The sequence below is a fragment of the Chinchilla lanigera genome, unplaced genomic scaffold, assembly GCF_000276665.1.
Source record: "Chinchilla lanigera isolate Chin_1 unplaced genomic scaffold, ChiLan1.0 scaffold00008, whole genome shotgun sequence".
Classification (NCBI taxonomy): Eukaryota; Metazoa; Chordata; class Mammalia; order Rodentia; family Chinchillidae; genus Chinchilla; species Chinchilla lanigera.
The window spans coordinates 24297675-24320634 of NW_004955409.1; the positions used below are offsets into that span (position 1 = coordinate 24297675).

Genomic DNA, 22960 nt, shown 5'->3' on the forward strand with positions numbered 1-22960 from the left:
TCCTGCCCACAGTCCTTGGAAACCTCTATTCTTATTCCTATCTCTAGGAGATTGACTACTCTAGGGGCCTCAAATAACATGAATCATACAATATTTGTCATTTTGTGACAGATTGGCTTATTTCTCTTAAAATAAGGTGTTCAAGTTTCATCTATATTTTAGCATAGATCACAATTGCCTTCCTTCTTAAGGCTGTCAAATATTTTATTGTATGTATGGACCACATTTTTTTTATCCATTTACATCTAATTGTCAGTGAAATTTTGTGTTGCTTTCATCTTTTGGCTATTGTGAATAATGCTGCTCAAAACATGGGTCACAAATATCTGTTTGAGTCCCTGCTTTCAGTTCTTTTGGGTACATACCAAGGAGTGGAATTGCCAGGTAATATGACAATCTTTTGTTCAATAGACTGAGATTTCAAAAAAACCTATAAGATGGGGAATTTACACTAAAATTCTTCCCATTTTACTGATAAGTTAGCCAAGGCCAAAAAGTTTATGTAACTAGTCCAATTTCTCATGGGTGGCAGGAATTTGAACCTAGGTGCTCTTCGTACAGATTTTCAGCCTCTAAATTATTTTGAAAATGTACTTTTGAAAACATAAGCCAGATGTGGTGACACATACCTGAAACCCCAGCTACTCAGAAAGCTGAAGCAAAAGGATTACAAGTTTGAGGTCAGTCCCTGTCTCAAAAAGTAAAATAAAAAAGACTAGAGACAGTTCAGTGGTAGAGTGCTTGTCCAACCTCCACAATGCTCTGGGTTCAACTCCCAGTAACTCCCACCCCAAACATTCACACACGTTTTTCTTTGGCTAAGTGGCTTCTTGCCATTTTATGAAAATAAATGGAAAATTGAGAAGCCAGATTGCCTGGTGGCAGCACTTCTTGTAATGTGACCTTTACATTTTTTTTCAAAATCTTCTTTAGGACAATGGGGCACCACTTAATATATTTTGGCATGGGATCTGATGGGCATGTTTGAGACATGAGAAATATCGACATGGAGAACAGAAGGTCCTGTCTTTCTCCTTAAACTCCAAATTGCTCAGGGCCACAAATACAAACCATGGGCTTAAATTTGACACTCTCAATTTCCTCCTTTCATGTTTGTGGATCTTATTCTCAGGATGCTGACATTCTGCCTTTTCTACATCCCTGTCTTCATTCCTTCCTCTATCCCATCATCTGTCTTATATGTTTAATCTTTTTGCTACACCTACTCAGAACGTGATGGCTTTTGATGGCAGGCATCTCCAGTGATGGGGCATTCCTTGGGGAAATCCATTTTCTTTCAGTCTTGGCAGGGAAGATCATACATTTATTACATAGAACAAAGGGAGTATTCATGAGGACCTTAAAATTCCCAATATATTTGTCTTTAGCTCTTTTCCTGAAATTCTTTGTTCACCCAGGTTACATTTCTGTGTGCCTCAATCCTATATTGATCTCTTATTTAAAACCTTCTAATATGATTCCTTTCCTTTCCTTTCCTTTCCTTTCCTTTCCTTTCCTTTCCTTTCCTTTCCTTTCCTTTCTTCATTCCTCTTCTCTTTCTCTTTCTCCTCTTTCTTTCTATCTTTCTTTCTTCTTTCTTTCTTTCTTTCTTTCTTTCTTTCTTTCTTTCTTTCTTTCTTTCTTTCTTTCTTCATCCTTCTTTTCCCTTCCTCCTTCTGTCTCTCTCTTACCCTCTTTCTTCAAAAATGGGCTATTTGTTTTATGAAAAATATTAAAATTAATAGCTCCTTTGTGATGTTACACAATTACATTATCAAATATTTCTTAATTTTTCTGGGAGAAAAATTTTCTGTGAGACCCAGTGTCCTAAAGCTTAGAAAGCTTTCTGATAGAGAAGATGAGAAGGCCAAAGAACAATATTCCAACTAAAAACAGATACCTATATCTTTTCCATGTTTATGTCATTTCCTTTACCAGTCTCATAAGAATACTTACAAACCCATCAAGCACATAATATTTGGTATCTGTCCAGGCATACACAGCGCTTGGTTAAGCAGCCTACCAGGTACCTAAAAAAAAAAGACACCATTGTGGCTTCTAAATTCTTAATTCTGCAATAAAATGACTGCATGAGCAGAATAATTTCAAGTTATATTTTTCTATTAGTCTTTTGAAAAAAATCCTGAAAGCCACTACAAAAATGTTAGAGATTTGGCCAGCTGGAAAATGCATGTGCATTTCAATCCCTTCTAGCTCTTCACACCTCTTATATAACCATTCTCAATTACAGGAAAACCCCCACCAAAACTATGAAGGGACTTTCCGGACAGAAGTAAACTGTCCCCATAGGAAATAAAAATCTTCAAAGTGTCCTTTGCATTGAACTTGTTTCTCTTCCTACGACAAATGGACACATCAAACATAAAGTTTAATTGAGACACACTAAAGTAAGGGTCTGGCTCACCTGAATAGAAGAGGTTACAGCATTCCATTAAGGAGACAGCGAGGCGCTAACAACACCTCGACTACCTTATGTTACATGATGTTGAACCTCTAATCACTGTCGGCTGTTTGGACCATCATTTACTGAGGATGTCAACAGCTTCCCATTAAACTCCGCAGTGAGATTCTATTTTACATTTCTTTCCCTGTGTTTGTGCTAATTTAAGAGCCAGTATACATATTGACAATTCTTTGACAGCAAGGAAAAAACCACCAGGAGTGTATCTGTTTATTGAGGACTGACAGCTTTATAGCTAACATAAAAATAATCTAATGTTTATTGGGGCAAATGTTTGGACTGAGGATTAAGTGAAACTACTGAACAGAGAAAATCTTTTTATCCTGTTCAGACTTTTCAAGTAAGGTTTGAAATCTACTACATAAAACTTTTTGTGTCGATTTCCTTTAAAATTCTTCCCTTCATTCTTCGCATTACTCAGTGCCTTGTATGTTGCTCCCCAAGGTATGTTTTATGATAAGTTTTATATTAAGTAAAATTTTTTAAAGGGACATGCTACTGTTCTGAGACTCATTATTATAGAATTTGCATGGCCCCTGCAAATCTTTCAGATAACAGTAAATCAGAATCTAAACCACACTGCTCATCACATAATTTTTTTCTATTGTTTTGTACAGCTTATATATAATAAGAACCCTTGCATTTTTTTATTATTGTCATTTTGGTTTTTTATTTCAGTCATTATTGAGAATAAGAAGCACAACTTCTTTGCAATTACTCTAAAACTGCTTTTAAACTATTGAGGACTCTGTTTTTTCCTATTGTTTTGCTTTAGCCAAGCATCAACATTAGATTGTTTTCTTTATTTTTAATGAGACACTTGAAAGGTCTTAAGAAATAAGCTCCTCTTTCTATAAGTGGAAATGCTGGTCATTTGAAAATAGTTAATTGATTAAAAATAGTTAATTAAAATATTGTTAGATTAGCAATGCTTGACTAGAATTTTTTAAAAGATGTTAGTTATGATCACCAGTAATATTTCATTTCCTAATATTTTTTCCTCCAATTACAAAGAATTTTACGTTCATGCAGCACTTCCTAGCACTAGTCACATCAGCTATTACTACTTCTTCCTTTGCCACATCTCCCATCCCAAGCCCTCTCCTGATCCTGTTTTCCACTGAGAAAAACATGAGGGAGGAAAAAATGAGGCAACTTGTTAAAGGTAGCCCTAGAGCTCCTGTAGAGCTAGGAATAGAAACCAGGCTTCCCAGCTGAGTCCAGTGTCCTGAGGCAGTTAACTATGTTGGTTCTTTCCCTTTCAAAAGACTGTCTCCCTTTGGCAAAGCTGATATGTGATCAGTCGGTAGCCCAGTTTTCAGTTTCATCTCTGAAACTAATGTCCTGATAGCCGTAGGTCTTTTTTTTGTGTGTGAAAATGTGCTGTGTGTCTACATGTGAATAGAGCTGAAGAGAATCTGGAAATATCAGAATCTTGCAGCAGCTGAGAAATAGTTGTTTCAAAGCATTTATACCAGATGTGCACCTCAGACTAATGAGCACTTCACAATAAGACTGTAGTGAGCTACTTAGCCCAGGATTCTGTAGCACCAGTGTGGATGCCTTGGGATGCAACAGAATACCTGAATCATACATGGAATTTAACAACTACTTGCTGAACTAAACTGTATTACAGTGTTTAACTGTTTGAAGATAGATCTGGTCCTTTTTTAAAAAAGAAATTGTGTACCATGCTTTTCATTAACTAAATGAAATATGTGATTTATGCCTTAATAGATTAAATCTATTCTTAAATTCTTCCTGCATTGTGCCCATGGTAGTGCTGTGTGCCTGGATTTTAAGGTGTTTAATGCCTTTAAGTGGTAGCCCGCTGGCAACTGAGGCACTTAGGGGATGTTCGTTTTGTTCCTAGAGCATCAGCTTGTTGGCTGCTCTTGAGAGCTTCCTGACTGCAAGGCTGTGTGAGCCCTTCTGATTTCCTTTGCACACTACTCCTCGTCCTTAACAAACCTCGTCTCCAGAAACCACAGTCCTTCACATGTCCCATGGCTGTGACTTCTTGACACAGTGCTTTGCATTTAGGTTACACTTGTTCTGAGGAGGTTACATACGGTGCTGTGCTGCATCTGAAGCCTGTACCTCCTCTGCCGCAAGTCTCCAGAATCTGCCTCTTGCTTTTCAGACACAGCTCCTGGAGTTTACATGGTTCTCAGTTTCATCCTGTGGTTCCTGGTTCCTCCTCTAGGCTGGTGACAGGAATCTCAGCTTGGCCCCCTGCCAGTTCATTCCTGACGTCCTAAGAAAGCCTGGTTGACTTCAATAAGGCAGATCCATCACACAGCTCTAAAGTGTATGTCTTGGGCCCACAAGATCCCGGTTTTAGAAATAAACTTTTCCTCAGTCTGGGGTGTCTATGATTAGAAATTGAGAGGTTACAAGAAACCTCTAATAAATCTGTGCTTTCTTTAAAACAAAACACAAAAACCTCTAACTCTAAGCGATTGATGTTTTATTTTACACTTTAAGACATCTGGACCTTTGTTGGACTTTTGAGGCAAGCAGAATTGTCGCACAGATGTGGGACACTCTCCCCTCGAGAAGTTGAGCTGTGGTAGTTGGCCCAAAGGATGGCAGTACAACAGAGCTCTGTCCTGAGTAATATTCTGTTTGAAATGGATTGGTTGGCTTGTAAATTAAAATGGCCAAAGTGGACCCCTTTCTGTCAATATTGTAAAATCTGTAAGATCTTAATAACAAAATTAAAATAATTTTTAAGCTTATGCCACTCAGCAGGATTTTTAAAATCATTTTCTAATTTTGTTTTTCAAAAAGTGGCTTTCCTCAAAACCTCTATAACAAGATCAATTTCAATACACTGTTAAACTGTATCTTTAAGATTATTATAATTGTTATAGCCATATTAGGGTAGCTTGGAAATTCCCTCATTACCTCTTGATTCATGAAATCGTAATGAAAGAGGTTTTCACTAGGCTGGTCTAGTGGCCCCCAATAATAAAAGCATAGTTATGGTAAGAACAAATGGGGTAAATCCATAAATTCATGCTGCAAGTGAAACTGGAACAATTCGAAATTTATGAGAATTTTATATTGTTGATTTTTGAGTCAATTTCATATCTGCACTGAGCCATTAACATAGCAAGCCTTTAACTTTCATTCCTTGGACAAGAGTCTTATTGTAGTAGGATGTTTATATACATCAACAATACACAGCTCTACAAGTAAATTTTTGATCCATTATGTAATTACACTTTCCAATCCTGTTTGAGTCTGAAACAAGCACATTTCATTTGGTGTTGCCTGTTTGGTAAAAGACTCATGCAAATCAGTGATTAAACATCACTAAAAGTGAGGATTAAGTTTTCCTTCTTGTTTTGAGAAAATAAAAAACACCTTTGGGAAGAAATGAAAAGGTGAGCATCAGTGAGCGGTAAATGCCTTCTTTGCTCATTCATACCCGCTGTTAACGCTCGCTGCCCTGTCCTGATTGTACGCTTTCATTGTCTGCCTAGTGTTTTCCCTGCACTATGTAGCCCTGGCCGCAGAGCTCCCCGCCCCTGTTTTTTACACATTTGCCTTAATGGTTGCTGATTGACAACTTCATCGCTATTAACTATTTATTTTCCTTTGAGGTCACATCATATTCACTTTCCAAGTCTGTATTCTTTTCATAGCCCAATAAAATAAATGTGTTTCATGAACTTCTTTGATTTGCTTCTTCTTGCCAAGTTTTTTTTTTTTTTTTTCCTACCTCTTTACTGATCTCCACAAAGAGTGTTTTACTCTGGGTCTCTTGAAGGTGTGTAGGAGTTGATGAAGTTCCTTTGTATACATAGAACCAAGCCAAAACTTGCCATTTGGAAGATAAAGCCAGAGAGAATAAAGGCCATATGTCAATACAGACAAAAAGACTGACTGCAGCTATTTTTTTTTCCCGTGTGTGGTGTTTATAGTTGTTTCTGTGGAAACTGCACATGGATTTCTGAAGATTGAATTTGACCCTGGGGATGTACACAAGTAACTGAGAACAGTTGGTCCTTTAACATGGGGCTCATCGTGTACTTAATGCTTGGACCTCTCCCTTAACTCCTAACTGCAAATAACATGATGTGTGTGAGACCGTGAGGGTGTTCATGCTGGGGGTTTTGTCAGTCTTATTTGGGGAGGAGAGCAAATGGCTGAATAAGGGTTAAGAGACACTTCTCTTTACAGACAGTCCTGAGGTACAGAGTGGTGTGTTAGCTCTCTGTCCATACTCCCTCACAGCTTTGAGTGTGAGCCCAAAGCTCGTCCACTTTTTCTCTTCAGATACTCCCATTAGTGACTTTACCAAGAACAAAGTAGCTCCCTTATCTGTCTCTTCTATCGCTATCACCTATCTCCTGTCACTATTGAGTATAAATAGCTGATTGGGAGGTTTCAATTCTGTTGCATTCCCCACATAGAATAGAGAAGTGATAAGATTACAACACCTTTGCCGGTGTTTCCCTGCTTGTAGCTCAATGTGTGCAGATATGTTTATGCTTAACGAGGATAGTTTTAATTTACTCAGATGAGGAGAGACAGTAATGCCAGGATAAGATGCCATGTTTGAAGGTTAGAGCACTTAGAGGAAGGCAAGGATTAGCAAATAGGAACCAGGGAGTGAAGTTTTAGGAAGAGAGAACCAGAGAAGACCACTTTAAAGTGTTGGGTATGAGATGTGGTAATCTGTGATAATCATAAAAATGCTTTTCCCCGATGGAGCTCCAAGTGATGCTGGCCGCCTGAGTCCTCTTTCAGTATGCACAGTTCCAGAATTAATCCTATAAATTATTTTTAATTTGTGTAATGAGAGAAAATATTGTACTGAGACAGTGGAAGGAGTACATGTTTTGGTGCTGATAGATTAAACTGTAGAATCTTAAAACCCGAAGTTTACAGACTAAATACAAGGATTAATTTTTGCTACATAAAAATATCTGCTCCAGGTGTCCGTTCTAGATTTTTCTGTGGGTCATTTGTTGGATAGTGTCCTTTGTGTGCCCAGCAGTTGCTCACACTTTGGACATTTCACAGTTTATTAGCAACTTGATCACCAACCAATTTTTCTATTTATTTAATACTTGGACCCACGTTCCAATGGAGGAGGGGTATGGTACAGCTCTTGACTGTGGGTTTTCAATTGCCCATGTGATCTGCCTTTCATTAACAGCAATAATTGGGTACTGGACACATAGAATATAGATTCACAGCCTTCCAAAAGTACTGCTTGAAACAAGAAATTTACAGGCCTCTGTTAAAATATCTTCAAAAGGATCATGTTTGGTGGAGGTTTCAAATATGAGACCTCAGATATACACTCTCTTCTCTCCCTCGCTCTACCACAACTCTGTCTCCTAAATATAAAATATTACCCTACTCTGTCCCTCTTTAGGACTAGCCTGGGACTCATCACATGGGCCACTGGCGTAATTTTAAGTCCTCTAGCCATAAGGTTCTGTGGGGGAATAGTTGACCCAATGATACCTCAGAGTATTAAAAAAAGAGACAACACTTACCTAGTTACACTGAACATTTGTAGTAGTTGCATTTACAAAAGACAAAATGTAACTGCTTTTTAGAACTTTTTAGTGAAGTAAGTATAGTGCAACAGAGAAAAGTACACATAGGTGTACAATTCAGGGAATCTTCACAAGTTAGATACCCACACATGCAGCTCTCGGAAGCCTCCTGCTGTTTCTTTCTGTTATGCCCCACCCCCACCCAAGGTAAGGCCCAGCCTAGTGCTGACTGTAATTTTCACATATCCTCTCGTTCTCTCATCAGGTTTATTGACGAATTTTTCTGGAAGAGCAAAGGAGCCCAATCGCTGGCTTCTTTGCATTGAGGGATTTTCCTAGCCGTTAATTATTAACTTTTCCTTAAAATAAAACTTCCATTGTGCAAGGAGAAAAACTCCGTGAGCACAGTACATGTGATATAAATCACTTTTATGTCTGTGCAACAGCTGAGTTTACATTTTTATTACATTGTTTGAAAAAGTATCTTTTCATCTGGAAAGAATCAGTTTAAAATGTGATTGTCAACACAAAAAACCAGTTTTTTTGTTTAAAATGGCTGCCAGTGGAGCTAAGAACTATAATTAAGCCAGGTTTTTCTTCATAGACACTGGTTACTAAAACCTAGATGTTTTCGCTGAGATTTGTGAAAGAGTTTTCTTTACTTTAAAAAGAAGGTAAGGTGTTTTTGTTTAAATAGAGGAAGTAAATAACTAATGAACAAGAATACAATGGAAAGAGCAAAATGCTTCCTTGTGAATGGTGATTTAGTGGTGGAGTTTTAAGTTAAATTTAAAGTAATACGTGCATTTATAATGTGTTGCCTAACAGGACTGCTTTAGTTTGAAAAAATAGTTAACTTATTAACTAGTAACTGACAGCATAATTTTATTTCTAGAAATTTTAGATATAAATAAATCTGAGAAGATCTTCTCAAGATATACTACAGTTCAACTATAGTTTATTCTATTACAGGTATACATGAGTTTGAAAGCCTGTAATCATTTTCTTAGGTTCATTAGTTTCTTGCTGTTTATTTTGAAACGATGAAAAGGGGAAGGAAAGATCTTTTGGTGGTATTTCCTTGCATTTAATTTTGAACTGTATTATTAAATGAAAATTGATATATACCATGTTTCCTTTATTATTGAGATACACTGGGAAATGTAATAGAGATTGTGATTATCCCATGTTCCAGCATAGTGATGCCATAATATTTGCAGTTTTATCATACTCCAACCTTCCTAAATTCCTACTTTGAAAAAAATTTTTTTTAAATATCAGACAATCCTCATTGCATAACTATATGTGCAAGCCCAGTTTTCATCTTAAACTAGGATTCTGAGATCCAATTATTTTGTGGTTTTTCTAACAGAGAACTTATTTAGGCTTAAAAATGTTTTTGGAGAATAAAAATTTTCCATAATCCATAATTGAAGCAATTATGAAAACTGTTTAACCATGAGCAGAAGAGACCTCATTTTGAATATTTTATTAGTATAGGTTCTAGTGCTAAAGAATTTTGCAAAAAAAACTTAATCCATAATTATTTCTATGAGTTAAAGCAGAATGAACTTATTATTTCTCATTTTATCTAACAAGGACAGATGGCTAAACTGTGAAGGTGGAACGAGAGATAGAGATAATATGATGATATATAGATTTAAATGGTATAAAGTACTAACCCTCAAAAATTAGAATTAAAAATAATTGAAGTCTTTTCACAGATCTGAAAGTTTGATGATGATATAACTTTTTACTTTGGATCTTTCCTTTGAGCTAGTTAATAGTTATTCTGCTTATTACTTTTGAGTAATCAGTATAAATATACTTATGTCCTAAGATACCACTACACTTCAGGGAGAAACTTAACAGAAATGCTTCTGGATATGAGGACCAGTGGGTTTTACAACTGAATTAAATTAAATTTAGCCAAATAGCTGAATTAAATCTCATGTTGAAATCTCCTGACCAGCACCTTGTATGAAACCTTCTCTTTTTATCAGCTATCAATTTAGCTGGGGAAAAAAAAAATATATATATATATATATATATTCTAAAGTACAATAAGAAGGTAAAAGTTGGATCTTTATATAGGCAAAATGATATTTTTTCTACTTAACTTTTCATTTTCTATTTTCTTCTGAAACTTATTTATATCCTTTCTGGCTACAAATGTGTTTCGTTGCATGACAAGCCTATGATAAAATGAATGCTGATTATTTCTTTTGTGAGAGGATTAATAGAATTGAATTTTCAGGAAAGAATGGTGCTAGCAAAATGAAACCATAACAATTTTTTTGTATACTACTGGGGATTGAACTCAGGTCTTTTGCACTAAACTAAATCTGTAGTCTTTTTTTTTTAAAAAAAATTTGAAACAGGGTCTCCCTAAGTTGCTGCTTTACATATATCAAACTGCCAGTGATTTTCTTTAAAAAGAAACATCATGTTCATCTTTCAGTCCATCTTTGTCTTTTTTCGCCCAAACACACCTGCTTTTACCCCTGCCCCTTTAAAAAAAAATCCCTTAAGGATAACCAGATAGCAGAACTTCAAATGTCAAATGGCTCTTACTATTCATTTCATTGCATTTACTTAGGAGAAATTATCATTGTAATGTCAGTTAATAATATTAACTCCAAATAATTCAGCTACCTGTAAAGTTTATTTCTGTCATAAAGTTAATGTTTGTATGTATTTTACTTACCAGATCATAAATGAAATCAAGTGGACAAGATTAACAAATAGTTAAATGTTAATACATCATTGAGATAAAATGATACACAACTGCAACAAGGAAACATTAGGCAAATATGGATTTTTTTTCCTGTCAAGTCTGTATTTTATTTGGTTTCAGTAAAAATGAGCAAAACCAAATCTACAAAAATCCTGTTTCACCTGGAATTTATAAATTTGACAAGTCCATTAAGCCATAAATCCCGAGGGTTGGAAAAGAGATCTTTCCTAGGAAAGTAAAATAACTAGAAAAAAAGCAGTGACTTACTTTTCCTGAGGGCCAAACCAGTAAGACAAGTTTAGTTCTCTGGACTATGAGGTCTTCTTAGGAAAAGAGAAGAAAGACAGATGACAGGAAGGCACATACTTTCAGTATCAGTAGGATTCAAAGGTTTCCATCAGAATTTTACAGATATGCCCAGGTACATTCTTTGATTGTGAAATCAAAGATGCAGTGTAACTCCTAAATATTTTAGAGTATTACAGAGAATATTTGGAGCCTTTTTGTTTGGCAACAGGTACAGATCTGGGATGCTGTGGTCATGCGTGACTGAGAGGCAGCCTGGTGCCTGGACTCAGGTGATCCATAAAGGGGACGGGCTATCAGAGGTGGCGTCCCCAGCTGCCTGCCGAGGTGGCTCAGCCTTTCATGGTCGCTAGTCTTTGTTGAGAACTGTTGGCAGTGGCGGCAGTTTGCAGCTTCAGATAAGAACCGCGTTTAGCAGGTAATGCCGTCGATCAGAGCCCTGGTGACAGACTGGGGAGTGCAAGTTTTTTCAGGTATTCTGTTTGCTCAGTAATCTTTCAGTGCCAATCTCTCCCAGTGCCGAGACCCATCAGCGACGGACAACACCCATTAAGCTTGTGATATTTGTCATCTATCAGGTTACTGCTTTGTTTATTTCCAGTAGTGAATGGATGCTGTTATGCTTTAAGAAAGTAAAGCAAAGCTATAAATATGTCCAGACTTATAAGAGAAGCCGCGATATTTCTTCCATTTGTTGAGAAACAAAAGCAGGATATTCCTGAAACGCTCAGCTTTTCCCTTCCAAGTACAGAGCAACATGCTTTCTATTAGTGTTTGTAGTTGCTTAGAGTCCATATCAAACAAATTACTCTTACCGTATCTATAACCGGTTTCACCGTGGTTTGATGCAGCTGCGTTTTTTTGCTTTCCACAAGCATTCTGATTAAAACAGGCACGCTTGCAAAGAACTGTTCACAGAAAGTGTTTTCATTTGCACAAAAAAAGCCAAGCTAGATTTGGGTGTTAAAAATCGCGTGACACTGAAGCAGTTTCCTACGTCTTAGTGATCCCTGTGTTGAAGAGATGAGTGTCTGAATCACAGGGGTAAATAATTTTAAAATATTTCTTGTTGCATTTCAATAAAAGTATTTCTAGGAAATGATATTGTACTTAGTATTATTTTGTATGCAACATTTGCATCTCTTTTGTGAACACACTTCTATAATTATGTGGAATGATATTAATTCTGTTTAGTATAAAATGGGCTGTATATTCACTCTTTTCATCGTTCCTAAATTAATATCAACTTCTAGATTAATTTTTGAAGCTCTTTAAGAAGGCTTGTCCTTTTCGGAAAGCACTCAGAAATTGCATTCTAAAACTGGCATGTTAAATGTTTTCAAACCATTCTAATTTTCATCTACTGCCTTTGTTACTCTTTCCTGAAGTCCACTGGCTCCTCTTTTTAAAGAAAAGAAAAGAAAAATTAAGGGGGAAAGTCCTGATGCAATACAATAAATGGGGATCTCAATCACGATTGGAATAAATGACTGCTCCTTCCCTCTACCATAGTTTTCATGACCTTTGAAGAGATTCTGAGTAGACCATATTGCAAAGACCATTTCACTGATTATATTTTAATGGCCTCCTGCTTTCCTCCCATTCACTGGTCTTGATGGTTAATGCAAACTGCTTCAAGTACCTGAGAGCAGGTGTCTCACCCTGTGTGTGAATTCAGCTCATCCAGAGCCACTGAGTGTAGGAGCACCAACTCGGTCTCTGCCCAAAGCTAACTTCATTCTCAAGAGTCTTGATACTGCCTCTGTGACCCTCAAGCAGGAAAAATCCTACAGAGGACAGTGGCTGTGTGTGTTTATTTTATTGCCACAGGCTTGTAATTGCCAGAGAGGCGAGGGGCCTCACCTCTATGAGCTTTAATTGCTGTGAAGGCCTGTGGGCTGCTACCAAGCCCACAGCATGGCCAGGAACATTTCCTGTACACAGCCTGGGGCCTGGGGTACAGGGCAATATGCCAAACTCTTTCAATGCTCCCCCCATTTTTTATGCCACTCTTTCCCACCTCTCTAGATGGCCCTTAAAAGGCATTTTATAGTTTCAGGAACATCTAATCGGATGAAGGGGGCAGTTAATGCATAGGACCTTTGGCTCCAAGAGGAAAGAATGAGGCATCTCCCACTATTCAGAGGAAGAGTTTTCCTCGGAGATAGTTGAGCAAGCAATTAAACTCTTTACAAATTTTAGCTCTACCTGCAAGATTATGTTCCCAGGAACTTGGACACAAATTAGGAATAAGCTAGAATTCATTTAATGTGAATCTCTTGATAAATTTTCTCATGGACCTTTTCAAATTGGCTTGTTCTGAATGAACCTCTCCTAATTATGAAAATACGCAGAATATCTTTTAAATGTTACCTATAGAAAGAAAGTCACTTCTGGGTTGCATGCAAAATTTAGATTCCAAAATTCAAATATAAATTTTCTAAATGCCAGTTGATCAACTGTATTTGAAGAACAATATAGAGGCTTGAACCGTGCCAAAGAGCAGGGAAAAGGAATAACTTTTAATGAGTGCTGCCGCATTACATGATATTCATAACCTTTGAGGTAAGTTTTATTGTCCCCATTTTATAGGTGGATACTAAGTTGCCCAAGATCTTGCAGATAATAAATAAACCCAGGCGTGTCTGACTCCAGAGCCCATGCTTTTGCCTGTATGCCAAGAATCAGACCCGCAGACAGGTTCTTAAATTACTAACAATATCACATTTTCCCATGAAATAATGTTAAGTGATAACCACATTTTTTTGTTTCTATGAAAATGCTTCATTTATCGAAGTAAAATTTCAGTATCTGTTTCCAGCTGGTCTCAGGTCACATAATCTGCACATTAAGCACTTAATAAAGACTTGTAAGAGTCCCCCAACTTCACCGCAGTGGGACTTGATAATATAAACATGTAGAAATGAGAGCTTAAGCATCCATCTTCCACAGGTGTTACCTGTGCATGTCTGTTCTTGCAGCCTCATTATTCTTCTTGCAGAGTGACTTCATCTGGCCGTCTGAATGTGCTTTCATCAGAAGAATGCTTTAATATAGAACCTGAGCATACAAAGACAATCAGCTTCAAATTGAACTTAAATTATTCAGGATGCTGACACACTGATCTATATAACCTGTTCTTCATATTGTAGTTTTAAACCACATAACAATGGTAATGCTAATAATAATTTGTTTTTCAGTAGCACCTTTTGGCAAGAAGCTCAAATAGCTTTATGACTATTGTCTCAATAATCCTCTCGCCAACCCTTTGGAATAAATGAGGGAAAATGTATACATCTTTATCTTTCCCAGGCAGAAAGTCAGGCACAGGGAAGTTATTTCCTGAGTGACTGACATGGGGTTGTGTTGGATTATTAAGTGCATGTTGATGAACTTAATATACAGTTTTTGTTTATTTGCCTAGCTGCCTTGTTCAGCTTGATCTTGTTGACAAACCCAAGACCCAAACAAAATCAGAATTCCATGGGAAAGAATGAAACAACTGAAGAACATGTGGTTCAGCTGCTCAGCTTATGAACAATCACATTTATACCAAAAGAAGGATCTCAAATTAATTTACCAGATCTGCTCCTATAGGAGGGCTGAGTTCACTCCTGAGCCAATTTTCTTCCCTTGAGGGTACAGAAATAATTGAGCCACTATGCTGCACCATCTTCCCCTGGCTAGCACCTTTTGCGAGAGCCCCTTAGACCAAAGAATTAGTAGAATAGCTGATTAATCTATCTTTTCATGTGAGGATCAGAAATAGTAAGGATAGAGAACTTATGCAGAACATCCAGAAATACTTTTTAGCTACCAGTTGCAATGTTGTACTTCTCTGTTCCTTACATAAAACATTCTTTTTAAAAGGAAGTCACCAAATGCATACATTTTGGCATCCAGGAGTCTCTGTTTTCCTTATGTGTAAAATGGGAATCAGGGTGGTGGGCTCCCGAAGTAAGGTAGCAGATATCTGGCACGTGGTAAGGGCTCAATCGGTGTTTCCATTTCTAGCTGTTTCAGACTCTGGTGGAAAGAAGAGCAACACAAAGCTGAAGCATTCTAGTTTGGTCCTTTGTTTCTTCTCTTCTTGTCTCCTAGAAGTTATCTGGCTCAACTTAACTCACAGGTTCGTTTCTAAAAGGAATGATTGTCCTCCAATCTGGGAGAATCTGAGGTTACCACTTCTTTCCAGGGTCATTTGCAGCCCAGCTCTCTCAAAGCCTGGACAAGATATGGTCAGCATTAAGGCTGACGAGGCAGGGCAAGGTCAGCTTTAGAAAGAACGTGTGCTGCGTCAGTGAGGTCTCAAGCCATCCTTGCACAGAACCACTGCTATAGAATAGCCAGCTCTGGAATCTCTTCAGCCCCAGAGAATAAAAATAATCGGGGCCAGTGTCCTGGTAGCATGAAAATCATTCAAATTAACTGAGTGTGTAAGTGTCTCAGAATTAGTTTCTATCAGGAACTACTAAGCTTTGCTTAGAGGCCTGCCCATAAGATGCTTACAGTTCCTTGCTTATTGACCCCCCAACAACCGGCCTACTGGTGTTCTTAACACTCTACATGTCCCACTTCTCCACCCCCACAGCTGCTTCCTCACGCAACACCCTCCCCCTGGCTGGTGAATGTGAACCTTTGCAGATCACTCATGGGCATGCATAGTCAGCATGAGGGAACAAAATCCCTGCTAACCAAGAATATTTTATCCAGCAAGATTGTCTTTCAAAAATGAAAAAAAAATACAGACTTTCTCAATAAACAAACACTGAGAAAATTTGTCACCAGACTTTCCCTACTAAAAGTGCTAAAGGCAGCTCTTCAAGCTAAAACAAAAGAACACTAATTAATAACAGAAAATTATAACTCACTTGTAAAGGTAAGTATATAAATTCAGCATTGCTAATACTGTAATTATAAAAGTGTATAAGTCACCTTTAATTTTAGTAATCAAATCAGTTTGGTAATACCATAAGAATAGATACTGATCGATAGAACAGAGTCAGAAGTAAATCTGCACACATATGGTCAACTAATCTTTGAAAAAGATAAAAGAATACACAATAAAGAAAGGATAATGTCTTCAACCAGTGGTGTAGGGAAAACAGATATCCACATATGAAAGATCCTTATCTTTGGATCCTTATCTTACATCACACACAGCAATCAACTCACAATAGATTAAAGACTAAACTTAAGATTCAAGTTGTAAAAATACTAGAAAAAAATAGGGGAAAGCTTGTTGACATTAGTCATGGCAATAATTTTTTGTTAGGACACCAAAGCACAGGCAACAAGGAAAAAAATATGAAACTATATCAAGTTAAAATTTTTCTCCAGTGAAGGAAATAATCGGCAAAGTTTCAAAAACACAACCTAGACATGGAAGTGTTTGCAAAGCATACGTAACAAGGAACTCAGATGACTCAATATCAAAAATGAACAAAAGACCCAATAAACATTTTTTGAAAGGAGACAAACAAAGGCTCCAACTATATGTAAAGGTGTCCAACATCAATAATCCTTAAGAGAAATGCAAATCAACATCATCGCAATGAAATCTCACCTCACACCTTTTAGCCAAAAGATAACAAATGTTGGCAAGGTTATGGACGATTGTTATAACCATTGCGATGTTTCCTAAAATAAAAAAATTTAAATAGGACAGAGGATGTTGCTCAGTAGTAGAGCACTTGCTTAACAAGCATTAGACCCTGATTTCAGTGCCCAGTAGCAGATAGATAGATAGATAGATAGATAGATAGATAGATAGATAGATAGATGATAGATAGATAGACAGGCAGATAGGTAGATCATAGATGATAGAAGATGGATAGATGATAGGTGGATGATTGAAGACAGACAATGATAGGTAGATAGATAGGTAGACAGATAGATGATAGATTGATAGCTAATAGATTGAACTAACATATGAATCCCTTTTCTGGGTATATACCAAATGGAGACAAGTCAACCTCTTGAAGGTATATTTGTATTCTCATGTTTATTGAAACTTTATTTACAATAGCAAAGGTTATATGCATATACTTTTTTCATACACGCACACACAAAAATATTATCCAGCCTCAATAAAAGAGGGAAATCCCACAATTGTGACATCAATGAGCCTAGAAGACATTGTGCTAAGTGAAATAAATCAATTCAGAAAGATACTGCATGATCTTACATGTGCTATCTAAAAAAGCCAAACTTACAAAAATGAAGGATAGAATGAGAGTTATCAGAGTCTGGGATGTGAAGGAATATGGAAATGTTGGTTAAAGGGTACAAATTTTCAGGTACCATATGAATAAGTGCTGGAGACCTTATGTACACTGTCATAACTATAGTAAATTATAATGTATGGTATACCTGAACTTTGCTAAGAGTAGAACATAAGGGTTCTTGCCACAGAAATGAGAACAGTGTGAGATGATGGATTTGATCATTAACTTGATCGAGGTAATCATTTGTGTGTACACACGCATCAAATAATCATAGCATGCACCTTAAATACACACAATTTTAAATTTCCCAGTCAGAGCTCATTAAAGCAAGGAGAAGCAAGATCCTCCTGACTTCCTCATTGTAGGACTAGTTCTGCACATTCTTGGGCTTCTGCCTAACTGATGATATAGAAGCAATGCTAGGATTGTCCCTCACTCATTGTTTAAAGGTATCTTTATTAAGATTGGTCTTTCTCTGAACAATTAAAACTCATTATCCAGGGCTGGGGATTTAGCTCAGCGGCAAAAGCGCCTGCCTGGTAAGCGCAAGGTCGTGAGTTCGGTTCCCAGTACTGGAGAAAAACCAAAAAAAAAAAAAAAAACCTCATTATCCTATTTTTAAATCATTTTTTGTAAATTTTAAAGAGAAAAAATAAAACATAATATAAAACAATTTCAAAACAGGCTACTAGGAGAGTAACAATAATAAATACATGACATATTGTTATCTTCTTAGTAGTTATTCAAAGTACAAGCCACAGGCATGAAATATTGTCCAAACAATATTAGCTCAAGCCTTTCTTTTCAATGAAGTGAGAGAGACTAACTATGTAATTATTTTAACTATCTTGTATATATATATATTTTTCCTTTTCCCTTCCTTCATTTCCCCATTCCCACATTCCAGTTTCTGTTTACTTTTGAATGTTTTCTTCCTAATTAATGTCTACTGTACATTTTGGATCTTATTTACTCATTCAGTTTCTCACACTAGTGAGGCAAATATGATGTTTACACATGTGAGTCTGATTTATTTCATTTATGAATATGCTTTTGAGTTGTACCCACTTACCTATAAAAGTCTCAAGTTTATCCTTCTTTATGGCTGAGTAGTACTCCATTATATAAAAAAACACATCTTTCTTATCCATTTCTCTGTTGATGGATATTTGGGGTTGTTTCCAAGATTTAGCTATTACAAATTGTGCTGATGTAGACGTGGGTGTACCTATATTGCTGGGGTATGATGTTTTTAATTCTTTTGAGAAAATACCCAGAAGGGGAATAGCTAGGTTGAATGGGATCTCTAATCCTAGTTTCTTGAGGAATCTCCATACTGATTTCCACAGTGTCTATACCAGTCTACACTCCTACAAACAGTGGAGAAGAGTTCCTTTTTCCCCACAGCCTGGTCAGCATTTATTATTGGTTTATTTCTTGATAATAACCATCTTTCTGGGGTGAGATAGTATCTCAGTGTTGTTTTAATTTGCATCTCTTGAATGAACAATGATGCTGAACATTTTTTCATCTTTTTTTGCCATTTGTATTTATTCATCTGACAAGTGTGTATTCATCTCAGATGCCCATTTTTTGGACTGAGACTTTGAATTTTGGGGACTTGATTTTTTCAATTCTTTACATGTTCTGGATGTAAGTCCTTTTTCTGAGGGACCTAAAATTATTCTACAAAGCTACTGTGGTAAAATCAACATGGTACTAGCCAAAAACAAAAACAAAAACAAAAAATAGAAACAGACCTGAGGTTCCATGGAACAGATAAGAAGATGCAGATCCAACTCCAAACACACCAGTCACCTTATCTTTGACAAAGGGGCCAAACATGTTCATTGGAGGAAAGATAGCCTCTTTAATAAATGGTGCTGGAAAAACTGGCTCACCATATACCAAAGACTAAAATTGGACCCATGTCTATCACTATGCACTAAATTGAAGTCAAAATGTATCAAAAATCTAAATATGAAAACAGAAATACCAACTTTACTGGAAGAAAAAGTAACCAGACATCTTGAAGACATAGGAGTAGGCAGAGACTTCATGAACAAAACCCAGATCCCAAGGGAAATACTAAGAAGAATCCACAAATGGGATCTCACCTTACAAAAAGCTTTTGTACAACAGAAGAAATCACCACCAGAGTGAAAAGACAACCCACAGAGTGAGGACTGATTATTTTAAATAACAGTGGGATGAAGAACTGAATTCTCCATCCCCACCACCTTAAGTCCATGTCCAATCTAATTTACAATAATTGAGTACAATGGAGAATGTTTCAGATGCTAAAATCATTGACATCATTCCCAGAATTCAGAAAGCTCCCTAATTTAACTTCTACCATTACTGCTACCAGGCACATATACAGCCACCGTGGTCCTGGAGTACAGTTCTATTTGTGTGTGGAGAATATAGAAGGCCAGCACTCCTTCTGCTGTCTAAAAACAATTTTGTGCTTATGCAAAAGCTTATGAGGTCTGATTTTTCTGTGAAAGCATCTTTATATACAAATGTGCACCTTTAGACATTATGAAGAGCAGAAACCCTAAGCATATCTTTCCTAGAGAATGAAATAGAACCATGGAAAGCTCATAGAAATGCTAGTCGATGTTATTAACACTGCTAGTGTCAAAAACATTTTAGGCAGCGAATAAACATGACTAACAATTAGATTTGATGGCACTAAAAGCAAGTTCTGTTCAGAACACTATGTGCTAACATAGATGATTCTTTGAGATGCATCCAACGTAGACTTTTTGATGTATGTCCTTGAGACATTACTTATGTATTTATTTCACATAGTAGGATTTGGTACAACTCTCTGCAAGCTTGCAGGGAAGCATGTTGGATAAGTACACTGGCTTCTGGGTTAGATTATAAGTTGGCAATGGCATCAACTGTGCTAGAGCCCCCAGCACAGCATCCTGATGCGGAGAGAACCACCAATGATTTTGTCCCCTGCTGTATTGGTCCTTCCATTTCCCAGACTCTTTCCAGTCCTCTCAGTTACTCTATTTCTCACCAAACCCAGATTCTTCTCTTGGAATATTCTTCTGGTTCTGGTTTTTTTCTGCCTGTGTATTCCCATTGCTATCTCGCATCTCTTTAACTAGCCCTCCTTCTTCCTTCTGCTTCCGTCCTCCTCTTCCTCTTCCTTCTTTCTCTCTCTTCTTCCCCGCTCTTTCTCATCTCTCCACTTTCACTGCCTGCTTCCACTTTCCTGCACAATAGTGTCGTTTTCTTTACAATATCTTTTTCCTTCCATCATTTCCTTTTTCACCATCTCATCACTGTTTCCCAATGATTAAAAGGTGAGTGAAGCTGAGGAAGGAGATAACACTTGAGCTGAGTCTTGACCACATAACAGAAGCAGCCAAGCAAGAAGTAAAGAAAGAGTTCCAGGCAAAGGAAACAGCACATATACAGGCGTGATGTATGGGAGAACATGGTATGCTCTGGGACCACCAGCATTCTGATGTGTTCAGAGGATGGGGCATGTGTGGGTGTCGGGATGGAATCGAAGGTGCGTGACAGAGGAAAATGATGAAATACCATGGACTCTACTGATGACATTCTTATGGAGCCTCCTGGACAGTTGAAAGCAGGACAATGACATAGTTCAGAGTCATATTGAAACCCCACTACTTGAGTTCAAATTCCAGCTCCATCACTTACTGTTTGGGGAACTTATTCAAACTATTTAGTCATTTTGAGTATCACTTTCCCATCTGTTGAATCAAGATAATGGACAAAAATATCTCTCAGAACGTTACTGTGATATGACTGCATTCATTGGTATGTATAAAGCACTCAGCTTCTAGTATATTTGATATTCTCCAAAATATGGTCTGTAATTATTCCGTTAGTAAGATCACTCAGGCAACAACAGGAGGTACATGAGTGGAAAAAGACCTACATGGGCAGCTGCTTTAGGAAGCAGTTACAGCAATCCAGTCCTGCTCAATATACCCAGATGTGGAGACTCGTTTATGTTACCAACCTGCAAGCTCACTCCTGGCTCATTTCTTTGGATTTGCAGCTCCCTCTGCCCAGAATCTTCTTTCTTCAAACTCTGTAAGGCTGGCTCCTCAGTTTTCAGCTCAAATTTACCATTTTGGCAAGATATTCCCTAATCACACTAGAGACTGTATTCCTCCTTCCTGGTCATTCTTTAATGCACAAAGCTATTTTCTTTCCTTTATAAAAGTTATCCCTGTCCACACATACTGTGTATTTATATGCTCATTTTCTTTTTTCTTTACTGGAATACAGGCAAGTTTCTAGTGTGTCTAGTGTTCCTATAACAGACCTATTCCTGGTAGTGATTAGTAAATATATCTGTAGTGAGTGAATGAATAAATGAATGAATACTCAAACTAAGGAGCTAGAAAAGAAAGAACTCACATATGTTGAGCATCCACTGAGTAGTTGCTGTACTGTGTGCTCTCCATGTAAATAACTCATTTTTCTCTTGGTACAATCTTATAGGTTGATGTCCTTGTAATACCACAGAGGAGAAACTAAAACTCAGAGAGATTTGTAAGAGTTGGTCCTTCTACACACCATCCTCTTTTGACTGCAGTATGTAGGTAGAAGGAAAGATTAGATAAGAGATATGTGTAAGAGATGGAGTAAAAATGCTGTGGAATATGAGAATAGGGGCCAAGGGGAAAGCCTTGGTATGCTGAAATTTAAGGCAAGAAAGAGGGGAGAGTCCACTGAAGGAAACTAGAAGGAATAATCAAAGAGACAGAAGGTAAACCAGGGGTGGGAGTGTCCTGAAAGCCAAGGTAGAAGAGAGGCGTCAACAGTGTAGCAGAAAGATCAGTGCAGAGAAGAATGGGAGTTCCCATTAAATGAGCAGCAGGAAGATAACAACTTGGGATGCATAGCTGCAGTATCAGTCAGAGTAAGAGATAGAGTAAAATGAGTATGGACTCCCATAGAAAGGAACTGAAAAGAATAAAATCACAGAGAAGTAGAGAAGCATTTGAATGGAGTGTGTGTTGAATTGCTAGGGCTGCTGAAATAAACTGCCACAGATTGCATAGCTTATCACAACAGGAAATTATTTTCTCACGGTTCTTAGAGGCAAAAATCCAAAATCAAGATGTCTTCACAGATGGCTCCTGATGGAGGCTATCTCCTTGCTTCTAGCAGCTGCTGGCAAACCGCAGTTCCCTTGGCCTATGGCTGTATAACTCATCTCTGCCTGCCTTTTCACATGGACTTCTCTGTGTGTCTTGTAGTTTTGTTTGACAAGAATATTCATCATCATCAGTTTTACTTGCAAAGACTCCATTACCAAATCAGGTCACATTTGTAGTTACTAGAGATTAGGATTTGGACCTATCTTTCTGAGGCCGTTGTTCAACTCATTTTAGAGGTTAGCTAATTTTAAGATGAGAGAACATTGTGGTTTATGTGAGCAAAGTTGTAATTGACAGATCAAGACCCGTAAGGAGGCATGATCGCATGACACAAGTGGAGAAATACACTCTAACAGAAAGAAGTATCTCTAATTCTCTGTGATGGGATGTGTAAAGGTAAATACCTTTGGAGATAAGGGCTGTTGATAGCATCCCTGATGTCCCCTATTTACTCTGTGAAATGGAAGGCAAGATTACCTGCTGAAAGTGAAGAGGGAACTTGAGAAGAGTGGTGTGAAGGT

General features: G+C 37.4%; 1 protein-coding gene and 1 long non-coding RNA gene across 5 annotated transcripts in view; one reads left to right on the forward strand and one right to left on the reverse strand.

The window, feature by feature from the left end:
- The window catches only part of LOC102023337, a 37357-nt gene extending 25958 nt beyond the window's left edge, over window positions 1–11399 (reverse strand). Inside the window, exons 1-2 of the long non-coding RNA XR_001232657.1 lie at window positions 11009–11399; window positions 1957–2030 (exon numbers count right to left, since the gene is read on the reverse strand). This is a non-coding gene — a long non-coding RNA (uncharacterized LOC102023337). The remainder of the gene's footprint in view (window positions 1–1956; window positions 2031–11008) is intronic.
- The window catches only part of Slc25a21 (solute carrier family 25 (mitochondrial oxoadipate carrier), member 21), a 472151-nt gene that overhangs the window by 347881 nt on the left and 101310 nt on the right, over window positions 1–22960 (forward strand). The window lies entirely within an intron of this gene.